This window comes from Hyperolius riggenbachi, chromosome 5, assembly GCF_040937935.1.
Source record: "Hyperolius riggenbachi isolate aHypRig1 chromosome 5, aHypRig1.pri, whole genome shotgun sequence".
NCBI classification, from domain to species: Eukaryota; Metazoa; Chordata; class Amphibia; order Anura; family Hyperoliidae; genus Hyperolius; species Hyperolius riggenbachi.
In genome coordinates this window covers 21,282,634-21,300,070 of record NC_090650.1, presented here as the reverse complement: position 1 = coordinate 21,300,070, position 17,437 = coordinate 21,282,634, and the positions used below count along the sequence as shown (strand labels likewise).

At 46.9% G+C, this 17,437-nt stretch overlaps 1 long non-coding RNA gene across 1 annotated transcript in view; it reads left to right on the top strand.

The window, feature by feature from the left end:
- LOC137519551 (uncharacterized) overlaps positions 1–16,523 on the top strand; it is a 135,179-nt gene extending 118,656 nt beyond the window's left edge. The window contains exon 3 of the long non-coding RNA XR_011021006.1: positions 16,199–16,523. This is a non-coding gene — a long non-coding RNA (uncharacterized lncRNA). The remainder of the gene's footprint in view (positions 1–16,198) is intronic.
- Positions 16,524–17,437: the final 914 nt, after the last annotated feature.

Sequence of the window (17,437 nt, the reverse complement as noted above, 5' to 3'; positions counted from 1 at the left end):
CCTGCTTGTCAGCGGTCACCAGGTTGACCCAATGGGCTGTGTAAGTAATGTACCTGCCCTGACCGTGCTTGGTAGACTAGGAATCCGTGGTCAGATGGACCCTTGACCCACTGCTGTGTGCCAGAGATGACACCACTTGCCTCTCAACTTCATGTTACAGTTTGGGTATTGCCTTTTTAGAGAAATAATTGCGGCCTGGTATCTTCCACTGCGGTGTCCCAATGGCCACAAATTTACGGAAGGCCTCAGAGTCCACCAGCTGGTATGGTAACAACTGGCGAGCTAACAGTTCCACCAAGCCAGCTGTCAGACGCCGGGCAAGGGGGTGACTGGCAGAAATTGGCTTCTTCCGCTCAAAGATTTCCCTCACGGACACCTGACTGCTGCTGTGGGCAGAGGAGCAGGAACCGCTCAATGTGAGAGGCGGAGTGGAGGAGGGTGGCTGTGATTGTGAAGGTGCAAGGGAAAAAGCGGCTGAAGATGCTGCACCTGAAGGAGGAAGAGGAGAAGGACGGTGGCTTTTCTTTTGTGTGCTGCTTTTCCTCTGGTGCTCTTCCCATTGCAGTTTGTGCCTTTTCTGCATGTGCCTTCGTTAGGCAGTTGTCCCTACGTGGGTGTTGGCCTTTCCACGGCTCAATTTTTGGAGGCAATGAGAACAGATGGCATTGCTCTGATCAAAGGCAGACACACTAAGAATTTTCCAAACCGCTGAGCCCCCCTGGGGTGATGGCACTGTGGTGGCATCAGCAGCTGACGTTGAAGGGCATGTTGGCTGGCTGTCCATAGGTGGCGATACAGGGCACCGGACACTGCCACCAGCTGTTTCTGATGACGAGCTCCCCCTGCTTCTTTCAGGAACTTGTCTCCTCCTACTCCTCTCTGACTCCGCCTCAGAACTGTTCCCTTGGTCATCTTGTCTCTTAGGATCCCACGTGGCATCCATATCATCGTCATCATCATAATCATCCTGCCCAGCTTCGCTTGCCTCAGACACCTCATAAACTGCACCAACAGCAGGCATTTCATCATCCTCCTCCTCACACCTTACGTCCATAGTGTCGCCTAACTCAGACATATGAGGTGGTGTAACTTGCTTAGCGCCTTCATCTTGTTGTAACAGTAGTTGCTGTGAATCAGTTAATTCCCCACTAAATAACTCCTGCGAAGTGTCAAATGGAACGGATGTGGTGCTAGTAGTACCGCTGGTGGCTGCTGAAGATGAGGAGTTCTGTTTTAAATAGTCAACCACGTCCTGACAATCTTGGGAGTTGATGGGACGTGCCTTCTTCTGGTCCAGAGCCGCACGAAACCACATCAGCACGACCTCGGACAGACCTGCCGGGTGGCCTTCCTCTGGGTCTGCCTCTACCTGTTTTGTCCATATCGGGGGGGATGAAGTGAAAGGTATGCACTGACTTGACTAATACAATGTGAAGTCACACAGGCGCAGTTAACAGGTATGCAGCGCTGCGTAATATGTTGGCGCTTTATAAATACAATAAATAATAATATGCACGGAGTAGTATATCATACTGCGTGCGCTCACGTAGGTAGGTGGGTGCACTGTACAACAGGTAGGCATATGCAGTGATGGGTGTTAGAAATGTGCACCTGTCACACACACGTACGGGGAACAGGTACAGTGACAGGTGGTATTAAATATCACACTGCGTGCCCTCACGTGGGTAGGTGGGTGCACTGAACAACAGGTAGGTAGGTATATGCAGTGCTGCTGGGTATTACAAATGTGCACCTGTCTCACACACACACACGTACCGTGAACAGGTGCAATGACTGGTGGTATTAATGCGTGCGCTCACGTAGGTAGGTAGGTGGACTAAACAGTGAACAGGTTCAGTGATTGGGATTACAAATGTGCAGCTGCCAGTCACACACGCAGATAGTCACTGAATGTGCTGGGCCTGGCAGTGGCACAGTAGGAATTAAGGAGCCAAAGGCCAGCTGCGACTGACTGATAGTGCTGTATATAAATATAATGCAAGTGGGCGACACATAAAAAGAAAAAATAAATAGATCACAAGAACAAGATTATCTCTCAAAAGAGCTGTTGTGGGGTGCTTTTTTAGCAATAAGAATCAGCAAGGAGCAAGCTAACAAGCCTACAAGAGCCTAACTAAGCTTTCCCTATGAGAGTCTGCAGCAGCTCTCCCTTCTCTAATTACTGCAGGCACACGAGTGAGTAAAATGCCTGAGGCTGACTGCCTTTTATAAGGAGGGGGAGGGCCTCCAGGAGGGAGTGTAGCCTGATTGGCTACAATGTGCCAGCTGACTGTGATGTAGAGGGTCAAAGTTGACCCTAATGATGTACTATGGGGGCGAATCAAACTTCCGGAAAAGTTTGCGGTTTTCCGCGATCACGAACCCGGAAGTTGGCCGGGAACCGTTTGCCAGCGAACTATTCGGGCCATCTCTAATAGGGAAGGGCGGCAGGTGCCACCGGTTGATTGAGGAAGGAGATGCATGGATGAGAAGGGTAGTGTGTGTGCCAGGTAGGCGGGCGGGAGAGCGGAGAGGAGGCAGGCGTCAGGTGGCCATCTCTGCCCCTGGCTAATTCAAATAGTTAATCGAAGAACCCTGCTTTGGAAAGGTGGGCTGTTGGAGGATCTGGAAAGTCTCTGAACCATCCAGAGGCTTCCCAACACTGAGAGTTTTTTTCCCCAATTCAAGTAACCATTAAGACCTAATTCCACCTACAAATCTTTACAGAGTACATAAAGTAAAAAAGTGATGCAGGATTGGGGGGGGGGAGGGGTCTTGGGGTAAAATACTTTCCTGATCAGACATAATACCTCCCATCAGATGACTGCTCCGTCCTGGATGAGTCTCCCGTCACCTCTCGCCATATTAATGGGCAGCCACAAGGACAGACACAGACTGCAGCTGGGGCCCGTGTGTGGCACTGTTTGCTGGGCCCATATTCACTCAGGCCCCATACAGCAGTCCCCCCTGTGATGCCCTGAAGGCGGCCCTGGTTTAGCGGTTTTGTGCCCGCATGGGGCCCACAATGCAACGCAATGGGTGAACAACGAGAACCACTGCCAAAAAGTTGCAGAAAGCGCTTACGTCGTTTAGTATTAGATAAACAAGATGCCCCCGGAACACCATGTAAACCGTCCCTCAAGGCCGAGGCAGAGGCAAGAGAGGCTCCAGCCTCGGGCGCAGTGTAGGAGGGGGCGCACAACTCTCTCAGCTATCATTCCCCTACTGTGTTTGAAGCAGAGAGAAATAAGAAAAAGGGATGCAACCCAGATAACTAGAGATTAAGGTGTTGGGACCCTGGGGCGCCTCTTAGTCTAATAGCAATCAGTGTGTGATGGCTGGAGTGGGGGGGGGATGGAGGGGCGCACTTTGGTGTCTCAGCCTTGGGTGCTTGTCCAGGCTCCGCCGTCCCTTATTGGTTCACTGGGCAGGCAGCTAGGGGGCCACCCACTAGCTGAGAGTACCAGCAGTAGTTACTCAATGCGACCAGCAAGGCCTCTCTGGATACACAGTGTGAGGAGTGACTCACGTTGTCTTCTGGATGGATGAGAGTTTAAGCGTTGCGTCTGGTGATGTGAGGTGGCCGGAACTGCAGCGAGGCTTTGAAACATTCTTGCCGATCAGTAACTCTAGAAAGGTACAAAGTCTCGACATGAAATATCCACCGCGGAGTTAATCAGCTCGCAGAATATCCCTCTAGGCCTAATGTGTCCAGATGACCCCGGCAGTTAAACATTTCTTCCAAATGTTGTGATACCAGTCTCGAAATTCCACCTGAGGCAGCGGCACGTCACTCCCGGGGTGGGGCGGGGCTGGGGGGGGGGGGGGGGTATCCTGGTGTTCTTCCCTCCCATAGAGGAACATGGCTGGAGCAATTTGCTAAGTGCTCCCGGCCTTTTATCTGCTGGATCTGACATGCTTTTAGGAGGAACTAATGGGAAGGGAAGCGTGTTCTGGGGAAGTAATTGCACCGAAGTGTGTGCTGGTGAGTAATGGTGCTCACTAGTGTGGTGGTGAGCTGACAGGAAGATATACAGAGGATGCACACAGGTTAACCAGAAAAAGTGTAAGGCTAGGAACACACTAGGAATCGCTGCAGCACTTCAAAATCACAGCAGCACAATGCTTGGAAGCACTGTACAGTAAACTATACAGCGCTTCCAATTAGTGATTCACTTTTACTTTTTTTTTTTTTGTAAAAAAAACTTTATTATACTTACCAGGCATCCTTCTTCCGTCCGTAGCCCCGCCCCCTAAAGGAAGAGGTCATAGGTGACCAATCAGCGGAGCGCCTGTGACCAGGGCCGGTGTAATATCAGATAGTGCAGCTCGGAAGCAGCCTTCCTCACTGAGTATGACGCATGCTCAGTGGGAAGTTAGATATTATTTTCCTGAAATATCTCCGCTTCTGCACCACGTACACTCCCGAAATTTTCAGGGTAGGGAGGGGATCCCCTGTTCTAGCTCTGTGCCAAATTGCAGCCCGCAAGCCCCTCTGGCTCCTAAGATTCATTAAAGCAAACCTATCTCGGGAACCAGCAGGGCTCTGGGGCTGCGATTCGGCACAGAGCTAGATCGGGGGGGGGGGGGTCCCCTCCCCCCTCCCTTTCCTGAAAATTTCGGGAGTGTACATGGTGTGGAAGCGGAGATATTTAGGACGTTTTACGTGGCAGCACAATTAAATGGGACTCAGGCTCCTACTACGCATGCAAAGCTGCACTATCTGTCATTACACCGGTTCTAGACTTGCCTGAGGCAAACTTGTGAGTATGCGCTGCCACTCCCGCCCTCCACCCCAATTTGGAATGATTGCACAGCAACCGACCATTTACATTGCTTCATTTAATGTTCTCACATGACATGCTGCAGCATGTCATGTGAGAACATTAAATGAAGCAATGTAAATGCAGCTCAACACAATAGCACGCTGGCTGGCTGTGAGTCTGTGACAAACAAACTGCTCAACCCTCAGCAACTCCATTCCTCCTCAGGAAGGTACACACAACACAAAAATGCTGCCCCTGAAATCTCTGTGCCTGATGCAAATGTTTCACCTTGCTTCATGAGAGAACCGGCCCTGCCTGTGACCTCTTCCTTTTGGGGCGGGCTACGGATGGAAGAAGGAAATACAGAGAGAGTAAGTATAATAAAGTTTTTTGTTTTTTAAAGCGTAACAACTCGGCCCCCCAAAGCGCTGCTAAATCACTTTTGATAAGCGATTTTTGCAGCGCTTATATACTTTGCATTGGGTGCAAACTGCTGCATGTTCTGCGATTGCAATTACCCCTAATCCCTATCGCACTTATGCGTTCCCTCCCCCCCCACACACTATTACATTGGAAAAGCGTTTTGGGGAATTGCCGGTGATCCCAAAAGCTACCAAAATTGGCCTATCCTAAGACGTTGTAGGGTGACAATTTACCTCCTGATTGGAGATGGTCCATAAGATACTGATAATGTTATTGAGGTTTATTCTTGGGAGTATTCGGTAATAAACTGTATATAAGAAAAAAGAAACAAGAATCATATCACAAAACAAGACTTCTCACAGTATTTTCAATTTGGCCAAACAAATCCGCAACGTTCTACAAACATGCAGCCTCACAGATGGTGAGCGCAAGTGCATATCGAAAATCTAGGTGTCTATTTTCCAGCTGCATAAATTTGCATACAATTAGCGTAAAACTTTGCATGAGCTCAGTATCATTTGTATTTCATGGAAGTTCCCGCCTACTAAACACCATTTATAGATGTCCAAATGAACATAGTCCATAAGTGAGTCGTAGCCCTAAACAATTTAAATTGGGCATAGGACAATAAAGCTTCATACCTTAGAGTCCCGGTTATCCAGAACTCAACTAGAGTCAACCAACCAGCACAAATCAACGGCAATACTTGTTTGTGGACTCTGCTGTGCTTAAAGAGACTCCGTAACAAAAATTGCATCCTGTTTTTTATCATCCCACAAGTTCCAAAAGCTATTCTAATGTGTTCTGGCTTACTGCAGCACTTTATACTATCACTGTCTCTGTACTAAATCAACTTATCTCTCTCTTGTCAGACTTGTCAGCCTGTGTCTGGAAGGCTGCCAAGTTCTTCAGTGTTGTGGTTCTGCTATGAACTCCCCCTTCCAGGCCCCTCTATGCACACTGCCTGTGTGTTATTTAGGATTAGAGCAGCTTCTCTCTTCTCTCTTATCTTTTACAAGCTGGATAAATCGTTCTCTGAGCTGGCTGGGCTTTCACATACTGAAGTATTACAGACAAGGGCAAAGCTGTTTGCAGGAAGAAACGAGCAGCCTGAAACTTCAGTGCATGGGGGAAAGAAACACACAAATGATCTCTTGAGATTCAAAAGGAAGGGTGTATACAGCCTGCTTGTGTATGGATGTATTTTCTATGTGTGGACATACTGTACATCAACCTACTTCCTGTTTTGGTGTCCATTTTGTTTGTTTATAAACAAACTTTTTAAAACTGTTTTTAACCACTTTTAATGCGGCGAGGAGCGGTGAAATTGTGTCAGAGGGTTATAGGAGATGTCCCCTAACACACTGGTATGTTTACTTTTGTGCGATTTTAACAATACAGATTCTCTTTAAAGGGATCCAAGCAGCTTTTTTTTTTCCTGGTTTCTAATAGCTGTAGGAGCTGCCATTTTCACCCTCCCCTTCCCTCTGCCCTTATTTATCCTGGGGGAGGTGTGAAGTAGGGATGATTAAAGATATGCAAAGGATGCACATGTTTATGCAAATGTATGCAGCTTGAAAATGGACCAATCATTTTAAACCTGGGTTGAAATTGATTGGTCCATTTTCAAACTGCATACATTTAAAAAAGAAAGGAGCGCTCTAAGTGCGTTAACCAGGTAGGACTTTTATTGCACATAAAAAGTAGATACTCACAAGAAGAAGAATTCAAAAGCGCTTGTCTGCGGTTAAGCCACCCGCTGTACCCCTCTGCGGCAAGGCTGCACGCGCTGTGGCCAGCAGCGGCGTGTCCGATGTCTCCAGGAGGCTCGTCTTGCGAGGCGGTAGGCGGGGCCTATGGACGCGGTGCGTTTGACGTCATGACGCGTTTCGGCGCTCTACGCCTTCATCAGATGACGTCACGCGCACGGGGAAGCGTACTTATATCCGCTTAGATGCCGTAGTTATGGCAACTGATAAAAAAAGGGTTAGAACAAACTTTATTGTACATCGCGACAAATGTGCATGTGTATCAGCCAGATCTGGCATACACATATACGCATAATAGGGATATAAACTGGCTCACAACGCGTGCACCTGTGCTGCTACATAAATTATACAGACAATAATCCCATTATGATAAAACTTTAAAAGGACATAATACATCTCATATAACAGTCTAATTTTGCTAACCAGCGCTATCAGACCATTTAACCTGCCACATTATTATTGCAAAATTGTGGACTTCAACATGGTGAATACAAATTGTGAAAAATTGCACCTACGTACATAGCCTACAATTACACAAAATATATGCACAGTGAATAAGTATAAAACACATAAAAATCAACCTAAAAAGTATCAGGAGCCAAAACGTAAAATTGATGGATCCTCCAATGAATGTATTTAAAAAACTATAGGGTAAATGGATAAAATAGGCCCTTAGTCAAGATATAAAAAAGTGGTTGAATCGATATTGTCGCATGCGTACCAATGTCACATGCCTATGGGAGTTTGTAAATTGATGGGGGATCGGGAGTGTGCAGGGTTTGGGGGGGGGGATGGGGAGGGGTAAAATAAGGGCAGAAGGGAGGGGGAGGAAGTGCATAAACAACTATGGGAACAATTACTTTTTTTTTTTTTTTACTTGTTTCGAGGTAACACTAACTAACTTAGATCAATGGATCTGTTCCCACTGTGTTCCCAATCATTGATCTCCCGTCTAGAGATCGGCGGTGGTAACAAGCACGGGAGCGTGCGGGGGGCAAGCAGGAGCGTGCAGCAGCAAGGGACGTAGTTCCTCGTCCTGGGGGAGGGGAAGTAGGGGTAAAGCAGAGACGCAGATACTCGTCCCGAGGGAGAGAAGTGGTTAATTTATAAATTATTTAGTCAGCGCTTGCCCATTGTAAAACCTTTCCCAATTTACATTCTAAAATTCAGAGCAGGTGGCGACATCTTTTGTCCTGTCTGGCTCATCACTGCGGAATGTTTGGTTCTGAGAATTCCGAAGCCAGTACAGAATATACCTATACATGGTCTCCCAGAATGCTCAGGGGTGGGGATTCTGCATAGCTAAACAGCCTGGGCTAGCCATCACTGGGAGCAGTATGTAGAAACAGGAAGCGTTTCTGATGTTACAACCAGGATAATTACTGTAAAAATGGGTATCCTGAATAAGTCACTACATTCTACTACAGGGCCTCTTTAAAGACCACAGGCCAGTTTCCTGCATTATGCACATTGTCCCGAGTTGGCAAACTATGTCATGAAAACGATTAATGATTTATAGAGCTCCCTATCTCTTCCTGGACAACTCTTCATCCATGTGAGGGTCTCTTGAGAAGGATCAGGCAGAGGAACTCTTGTCATATTGCTTCCTGTGAGGACTCCTTCACACGGAGCTCTCCACACCTCTCTAGGAGTCGCACAGGATGTGCTTGACAGTGAAACGCTTTGATATGGGACGATATTATTACTACAGTGATTAAGAAAGCAAATATCCTCCTGCTACAAAGGACAGCGCCATACCCTGCAAATATGTATAGAGCCCTCTCACCAGGCTGGCAGGCCAGTGTTTTTCTATGTATGGTTATACAATAATATTTAAAATTGTATAGTCCTCTAATGCTGGGTACACACGGTAAGATTTTCCAGCCGATTTTGCGACCCTATCGTTTTTCCCACACGGTTCCGCACTCAATTCTCTTATCTTCATTCATTTTTATTATCTTTTTCCATTTACCGCTATGAGAAATCAAGCGCGGAAACAATCGGGAGCAATATCAGACGTGACGGATTTTATCTATCCATCAGATCCATCTATCGCACGGAAAATCGTACCATGTGTATTAGGCATAAGATTTCGTCTTCCTGGTATTGAAGATCTCTGCAAATAGTGACTGCAGCCAGTGCCAGTTATAGACTTTTTAAAAAAAAAATATTTTGAGGACCCCAACCCCAACATTAGGTAGCCTGTCCCCCCAGTATAGGTAGCCTGTCCCCCAGTATAGGTACTGCTTTCCCCCCTCCCTCCACTGGCTAGCTTTCATTCACCTGCTCTGCCTCAGGTGGTCCCCCTCGTGCACAGAGTCAGGAATCCCCCTCGCTGCACTGCCCGGTGGGGGGGGGGGGGCATACTTCAGACCACAGATCAGTTAGGTCTGAAGGATGCCACCCTATGTCACCGTATACAGGAAGTGACATCACTGCTAACTTCCTATATATGTACCATTACTGCGGGCCACCACTGATCTGAAGTATGCATTGTCACTGCACCGGGCAGTGCAGCAAGGGAGATCCAGACTCTGTGGAGGAGGGGGCCGCCTGAGTCAGAGCAGGTGAACCAGCGGCCTGTCTGGGGGAAGGGGGGTTGAAGAGGGCAAGTGAATTGGAATGGTGGGCGGGTAACTGCAAAGTTCAGGCTGCATAATACAAAGTCCACCCCTAACTTTAGCCTTGAGATTAAAGGTGGCCACCAATGATGCAATTTCAGGTGAAAAATCGTTCGAGCGATCAGAAATTCTGATCGGATTGGTTGTAAATAATCTCAGTTGATGGGCACAATCGATAACAAACGATTATAAAAATAGTCATCCAATTGAATTTTTATCAAACCAAATCATGGATTTACTTGTTGGTTGTGATAGGAAGCAAAGATTGGTTCGTTGATGGTGTAGTGAACGATTTTTAGTCCGATAAGAATTTCTGATCGCTCAAACGATTTTTCGCCAAAAATTGGACCCGTTAGTGGCCACCTTGAGAGATGATTTTTGCTTGGATGGAAAGTTTTGACAAGATACTAAATCAGTGGTCCTCAAACTAAGGCCAGCGGGCCGAATGTGGCCCCCTGAGGCTTTTTTACCGGCCCCCACACACAAAATGTATTATAGATCCTGTCAACTACATCTTACATCAATTATTGGTGGTCTGCATATTGAATGAAGCCAGAAAGCAGTGATTCGCTGGTTTCCAATCAAATTCCACATCAGGTGACACTGTTGTCCAATTTGACTGCAGGTTGTCACCTGGGTATGGTTCACTGTCTGGCCCACAAAGACTACTTCATCATTTCAAGTATACTCCGGCCCCCCAGCACTCTGAAGTATGTTGACCCGGCCCTCGCCCCAAAATGTTTAGGGACCCCTGTACTAAAGGATAGAGATGTCACTTTACCAACAAAGATCAGGATAGTTAGAGCTCTGGTCTTCCCAGTAGTAGCAGATGGCTGTGAAAGTTGCATTATAAATAGTCATGCGTAGAAAAATTGATTGTTTTGAATTGAGAGTGTCTAAGAGTCTGAAAGCTCCCTTGACTGCTAGAAGATCTAACCAGCCAATACTTAAAGAAATAATGCCAGCGTGTTCACTAGAAGGCCTGATTCTACTATAAAAACTCATATACTTTGGTAAGATAATGAGAAGACCGGATTCTTTGGAGAAATGCTTGGTGGTGGTAAAAACTGAGGGCAAAAGAAGAAGAGGGTGGCAGAGGCTAAGATGGATAGACAGCATATGTGAAGCTATGAACACGCCTATGCAACAGCTGAGAAAGCAGTGATTGATAGAGGCATCTGATGTGCAAAACTACATGTGGTCACGAAGAGTCGGAGTTGACTACCAATGTAGAGGCGTCTTCTAAGAGCATGGATACAGTCACTGGGGTAGCTGCTGTGCCAGAGAGGTGAAAGCAGGGGAGGGGACAGCTGCAGTGTTAGAGATGTGTAAGCAGGGAGAGGACAGCCGCAGTGTCAGAGAGGTGTAAGCAGAGGAGTGGACAGCAGCAGTGTCAGAGAGGTGTAAGTAAGCAGGGGAGGGGACAGCTGCAGTGTCAGAGAGGTGTAAGCAGGGAGAGGACAGCCGCAGTGTCAGAGAGGTGTAAGCAGGGGAGGGGACAGCTGCAGTGTCAGAGAGGTGTAAGCAGGGGAGGAGACAGCTGCAGTGTCAGAGAGGTGTAAGCAGGGGAGGGGACAGCTGCAGTGTCAGAGAGGTGTAAGCAGGGAGAGGACAGCCGCAGTGTCAGAGAGGTGTAAGCAGGGAGAGGACAGCCGCAGTGTCAGAGAGGTGTAAGCAGGGGAGGGGACAGCTGCAGTGTCAGAGAGGTGTAAGCAGGGAGAGGACAGCCGCAGTGTCAGAGAGGTGTAAGCAGGGGAGGGGACAGCTGCAGTGTCAGAGAGGTGTAAGCAGGGGAGGAGACAGCTGCAGTGTCAGAGAGGTGTAAGCAGGGGAGGGGACAGCTGAAATGCAAGAGAGGTGTAAGCAGGAAGGGGACAGCCACAGTGTCAGAGAGGTGTAAGCAGGGGAGGGGACAGCTGCAGTGTCAGAGAGGTGTAAGCAGGGGAGGAGACAGCTGCAGTGTCAGAGAGGTGTAAGCAGGGGAGGGTCTAGCTGAAATGCCAGAGAGGTGTAAGCAGGAAGGGGACAGCCACAGTGTCAGAGAATTGTAAGCAGGGAAAGAGACAGCTGCAGTGTCAGAAAGGTGTAAGCAGGGGAAAGGACAGCCACAATGTCACAGAGGTGTAAAGAGGGAAGAGGACAAGTGAGGTGTAATCATGGGAGGGAACGGGCACAGTGTCAGAAGGGTGTAAGCAGGGAAAGGGACAGCTGCAGTGTCAGAGGGGTGTAATCAGGGAGGGGACAGCCGCCGTGTCAGAGAGGTGTAAGCAGGGGAGGGAGCAGCTGCAGTGTCAGAGGAGTAAGCAGGGGAGGGGACAGGCACAGTTTTAGAGTGTTATCAATACGGAGAGGGGAATAGTTTGTTAATTATTGCCTCTATTCAAGCACATACAGAGGCGATCATTACCAGCACAGCACCATTGGAGGGTTCTCCAGCATTTGCAGAAGGGCCCCAGTCCAACCTCTTCCTCCCTTATTGCTCTGCAGGCTAACACAATGCCACATTATGCGCTCTAAGTAAGCCGTCTGCCCTCCTGATGATCCGTAATTGCCTGTTAACCAGCGTCGGCGGCTGTCTGTTTCAGTTCACCCTACGTGACGGAGGCATTCCAGCTCCTCGAACACCTGTACTCCAGTGACATACCTGCGATGCTATTTATTTCCCCCTCATCACACCTGTCTAGCTCAGGGCGATATGAACCCAAAAGCTGGCAGACTCGCGCCTCGTTACTGGCTTAGGCTACCGTGCGTCGGTGATGCCGAGGAGATGACAGCTGCCTTGTAGAACCGCAGTGAGGAATCCTCCTGACACTGACGGGGATCAGGCATGGGCTCTAATTGGAGAGAAGTTGAAAGGGGGTAATTTTCTCATTTTCCTTTTATCCTGGCTCTACAGATGGAGAGGATAATTGGGGGCCCATGAAGCTGGCACAGGAGCCCAGGCGTGCCACAACAACCCAGCAAAACCGCCGTGATGTCATCGGCGGAGGAATAATGCGGATTCCAGCGGAATTCTCGATGACTGCAGCATTGTTTGTGAGATTCCGCACAATTGTCAGTGAAATTACAGCCGCACGATTAAAGGATACTTCCTCGCGGATTACTCTGCACCGCCGCGGCTACACAATTGCTTCACACTGTCACAGTTGCAGTTTTAAAAATCACACTTTGTCTTATAAGCTATAAAAAAAAAAAAATGACCCTTTGAACTTTCCTGCAGTAAAACCTTATCTCAAGCTGTCTCTCACTGTTTCTTGGCTGTTTATGTGCTTCAGAAAACAGGACTGTATTCCACCCATTTGGTCAATGAGTTCAGAGAAGCTCTTTTGCATAGATAATAACTGAAGTGTTTTTTGTTTGTTTTTTTCAACTCTTCCTGTACTAGAAAATAACAATGCGAGACTCTTATCTTTGCTACTAATGTTCTATTGTATACATACAATTAACTATCTCAGAAGTTTATTTTCACTTCAGGTCTGCTTTAAGGCCCCATTCACACTAGAGCGTTTTCCCACGATTTCGGCAAAACGCTCAAACGCTAGCGCTTTTTAAAAGTGCTAGCGTAATGAAACCCTATGGGCCTGTTCTTACTTGGGCGATTAGTGCTAATCGCCACAAATCGCCCAAAAACGCCAAACGCACACGCGTAGCCTGCATCATTTTCAGGCGATTTCCAGGCGATCGCGTTTCAGTGCTATAGAAGAGCAAAACGTGATCGCGCCAAAATCGCTGCACTGTTCAGTGATTGTTCCGCGTGAAATCGCGGAAAAATCGCTCCTGCAAAAGCGCAGGTGTGAATAGAGCCTCAGAGGCAAGAACATGTTAGTCCCAAATGGGTTAAATAAGCGAATCCACTTACATTGAGAAGAAAGAGATCCCTACAGCCCAGCTGTATACATGGCAAGCTTTAGCGGCAAACATCATCTCAGCTTGCTTACTCTATTCTCTGCTATAAAAAAACAGAGCGATTCCATAGTGTTTCTAACATAAACTGTTATAAGGGAGTTAGTGGTGTACCTAGGGCATCTGACACCCGGTGCTGGGTATTAAATGACCCCCCCCCCCCACCGATGTACCTAGGGCATCTGACACCCGGTGCTGGGTATTAAATGACCCCCTCCCCCCCACCGATGTACCTAGGGCATCTGACACCCGGTGCTGGGTATTAAATGACCCCCTCCCCCCCCACCGATGTACCTAGGGCATCTGACACCCGGTGCTGGGTATTAAATGACCCCCTCCCCCCCCACCGATGTACCTAGGGCATCTGACACCCGGTGCTGGGTATTAAATGACACCCCCCAAAAATGGAAAAGAGTGAGTGTGACGTGGTAAGTGCGCTATGGCGGGTAATTCCAGGTATAGTTGCCCTCAGTATAGGTAGCCTGGTATAGTTGCCCCCAGTATAGGTTAGTTAGGTGTAGGTGCCCCTAGTATAGGTAGCCTAGTATAGTTGCCCCCAGTATAGGTTTGTTAGGTGTAGGTGCCCCAGTATAGCTAGCCTAGTATAGTTGCCCCAGTATAATTAGCCTGGAATAGTTGCCCCCAGTATAGGTTAGTTGGGTGTAGGTGCCCTTAGTATAGGTAGACTGGAATAGTTGCCAACAGTATAAATTAGCCAGGTATAGGCACCCCCTGTATAGGGAGCCTAGTATAGGTGCCCCCAGTATAGGTAGCCTAAAATAGTTGCCCCCAGTATAGGGATCCTAGTATAGGTGCCCCCAGTATAGGTAGCCTAAAATAGTTGCCCCCAGTATAGGGAGCCTAGTATAGGTGCCCCCAGTATAGGTAGCCTAAAATAGTTGCCCCCAGAATAGGTTAGCCATGCAGAATACAGCGCAGCAGAAAGACGTGCGTATCTTACCTGCTCCACCGCCAGAGACCAGCGATGTCAGACTTCCTGTCACCTCTCAGCTCTCCCCTACTGCCTGTTCCTGCATCATGATTACGCGAGGGCAGGAAGTGATGCCAGCACTAGGGGGAGAGCTGAGCAGTGACAGGAAGTCTGACATCGCTGGACTCCAGGGAGCAGGTGAGATAGCGGCATGTCTTCCATCTGCGTGCTATACTCAGCGGCCAGGACACTGCAGCTGTACGGGGGCTGGACGGGCCTCTCCCTGCACTACCCCCTTAGAACACCACTGAAGAGAGTTTCAATGCCTGCTGCCAATCACTGGATTAACCCAGGTGTAGTGCTGATCGTAATGTGTTACATTTGCTTATGCTAAATTTCACGTATAATTTTGCAAATTACGATTACAAGCAATTACGATATTGAAATGTATATAGGTAGAAAAAAACAACCTTTTGTAAAAAATACCTTTTAATGGCTAACTAGAGTTAAATGATGCAAGTTTTCTAGGATCTAGTTCCCTTCAGGCAAATTTCCAGATGTTAGCTGAAGTAAAACATTGATGCAGGTAAAATGATTTAGAAATATGCCTGAAGAAGGGGACTAGATCCCAGAAAGCTTGCATTATTTAACTCTATCATTTAGCCATTAAAAGGTGTTATTTTTTACAAAACATTTTTTTTTACCTATATAATTTGGTTGACTAACACGGTACAGAAACTTTTTTGCTACTATCGATATTGAAATGGAATTGATTTCATGTAATCAATTTGTAGATTTTGCATGTTATGCATAATTTCGACTGCGGCAGTCATAAACATTTTTTTGTGTGAATTGCAAACCAGAATAGGTAGGGGGAATAGTGGGAATAAGTGAAAAAATTCAGTAAAATCTTATTTTGTTGCATCTCACTTTAATATATATTGAAGGTCCGAGTTCTGCATACTTATTTTATACAGGGCACCGGGTGTAAAAAACATTTTTTGTTTTCTCTTTTTTTTTTATTGATTTTCTTAAATACTACAAGGTCTTTTTGAATAAAAAAAAATTTGACTTGTTCCCAAAGGATCACATTTTGCATTTTAGCGAAATGACGCAAAATCATGAAATTACGGCCCATAAGTACTGTTACATGTGAAATTAATTACTAATTTGTCAGACAATTCGCTTTAAAGAAAATCTGTAATGAAAAAACCTCCCCTGGGGGTTACTCACCTCGGGTGGGGGAAGTCTCCGGATCCTATTGAGGCTTCCCCCGTCCTCCTCGGCCCACGGCGGCAGAGAAAATCCTCCCGGAGTGGCGGCGATGTAAATATTTACCTTTTGGCTCCAGCGCAGGCGGAAAACGCTAGCGCTTTTGCTAGCGTTCTGGTCTGGCGTTTTTTGGCGATTAACGCCATTCACACTTGGGGCAATTTCCCGGCGATCACGATTAGTGCTTCTATAGCACTAAACGAGATCGCTGGGAAATCGCCTGAAAATGGTGCAGGATACAAATATTTTTTGAGCGATTTACGTTAATCGCCGGCGATTAACGCAAGTCGCTCAAGTGAGAACAGGCCCATAGGGTATTATTGCACTAGCGCTTTAAAAAGCGCTGGCGCTTGAGCGTTTTGCTGAAATCGCCTGCAAAACGCTCTAGTGTGAATGGGGCTTTTTCAAATGCTATAAAGATTTTTTAAGACTAGAGGTCTGTACCTATAGATTTTTTTTTTTCCACACAAATATGGAGTTTTTACTTTGATTGAAGGATGGTTGTTTCTGCAGATTATTATTCCTGGGCCAGCGGTGAACTATATCAGCAATAAAGAGGGACTGTTGTTGTCCCCACTCCACATTTCCCAGCAACACCCGTCAGAGTAGCAGTTGCAGACAGACGATTCGCTGTAACAATCTTGGCCTGTGTCTGAGCGGCGGAGATTAAACTTGTACCACAAAGGTCACCAGATTCACAGCGTGCTACATGGCCGTCCTCAGCTGGCAGCGAGAGCCGCGCGGGCACACAGCGTCCCCTTGTGCGAGCACCACCTGACTGCGCCCGGGTGCTGAGACCTCATTTCTCAAGTCTGTTCTGCTAAATTGTGCTGTGTTAATTGATGTACCTAGTAATAAAAAAAAAAAAAAAAGAGAGAGCGAGTAAACCGCCTCGCCGCGCACAAGAATCTCTTTCTTTTCTTTTGCTTGTCTGTAACGCTTGTCTGAAATTAGTGCAACACGGAGAAAATTAACCCTTCAAATAATAAGCGAGAATATAAATGGGAGTTGGGGGGCAGGGGTAAAGGGATCCCCCTTTAAAGTGACAAAAAAAACTTATGATGTAATGATTTGTTTGTGTAGTACTGATAATTATTAAAACATTAGTAGCAAAGAAGATAGTCTCTGAGGAATAAGTGGCCTCGGCTTATGCGAGTATATGTGGTATTTAGTTTGGGACCAGGCACAGACCATTTTTTTAGCTTTCACCACTGTGTGTATCTCCATTGAAGGGAGTTTTCCATCAGTTGGATCTACATGGCTTTAGTATGAACTGGTGGTCCGGGGGTTGGAAAACTAGCGATTGAAATAAAACTTTACAGGAATATGAAATACTCTTTACAGTACACTGAAAGCTCGGGGAGACCCAAGACTACTAGAAAAGTATAGGGGACTAAAAGAGGCCGAGGTCAGTCTCTCTTTTAGTCCCCAATACATTCCTAGTAGTTTTTGGGTCACCCTGAGCTGCTTGGGTATTCTGTTTTATAGTTCACAATAGAAATTTTGTCTTTGTTGCTGTCTCCTCACCTGTTGGAGGGTTCACCTGTTGGAGGGATTTAATCTCTTCCTATCAGGACCTGAAGTACAGAAAGTCTGCCCAATGGAGGAGTCAGTGAACCAAAGGCAAAAAAAAAATAAAAAAAAATATATATATATATATATATATATATACTCCCCTAGAAAGAGGGAAGCTTCTGGATCCTGCAGAGGCGTCCCAGATCTTCAGGTTCTAATAATCTAGTTATACCCAGA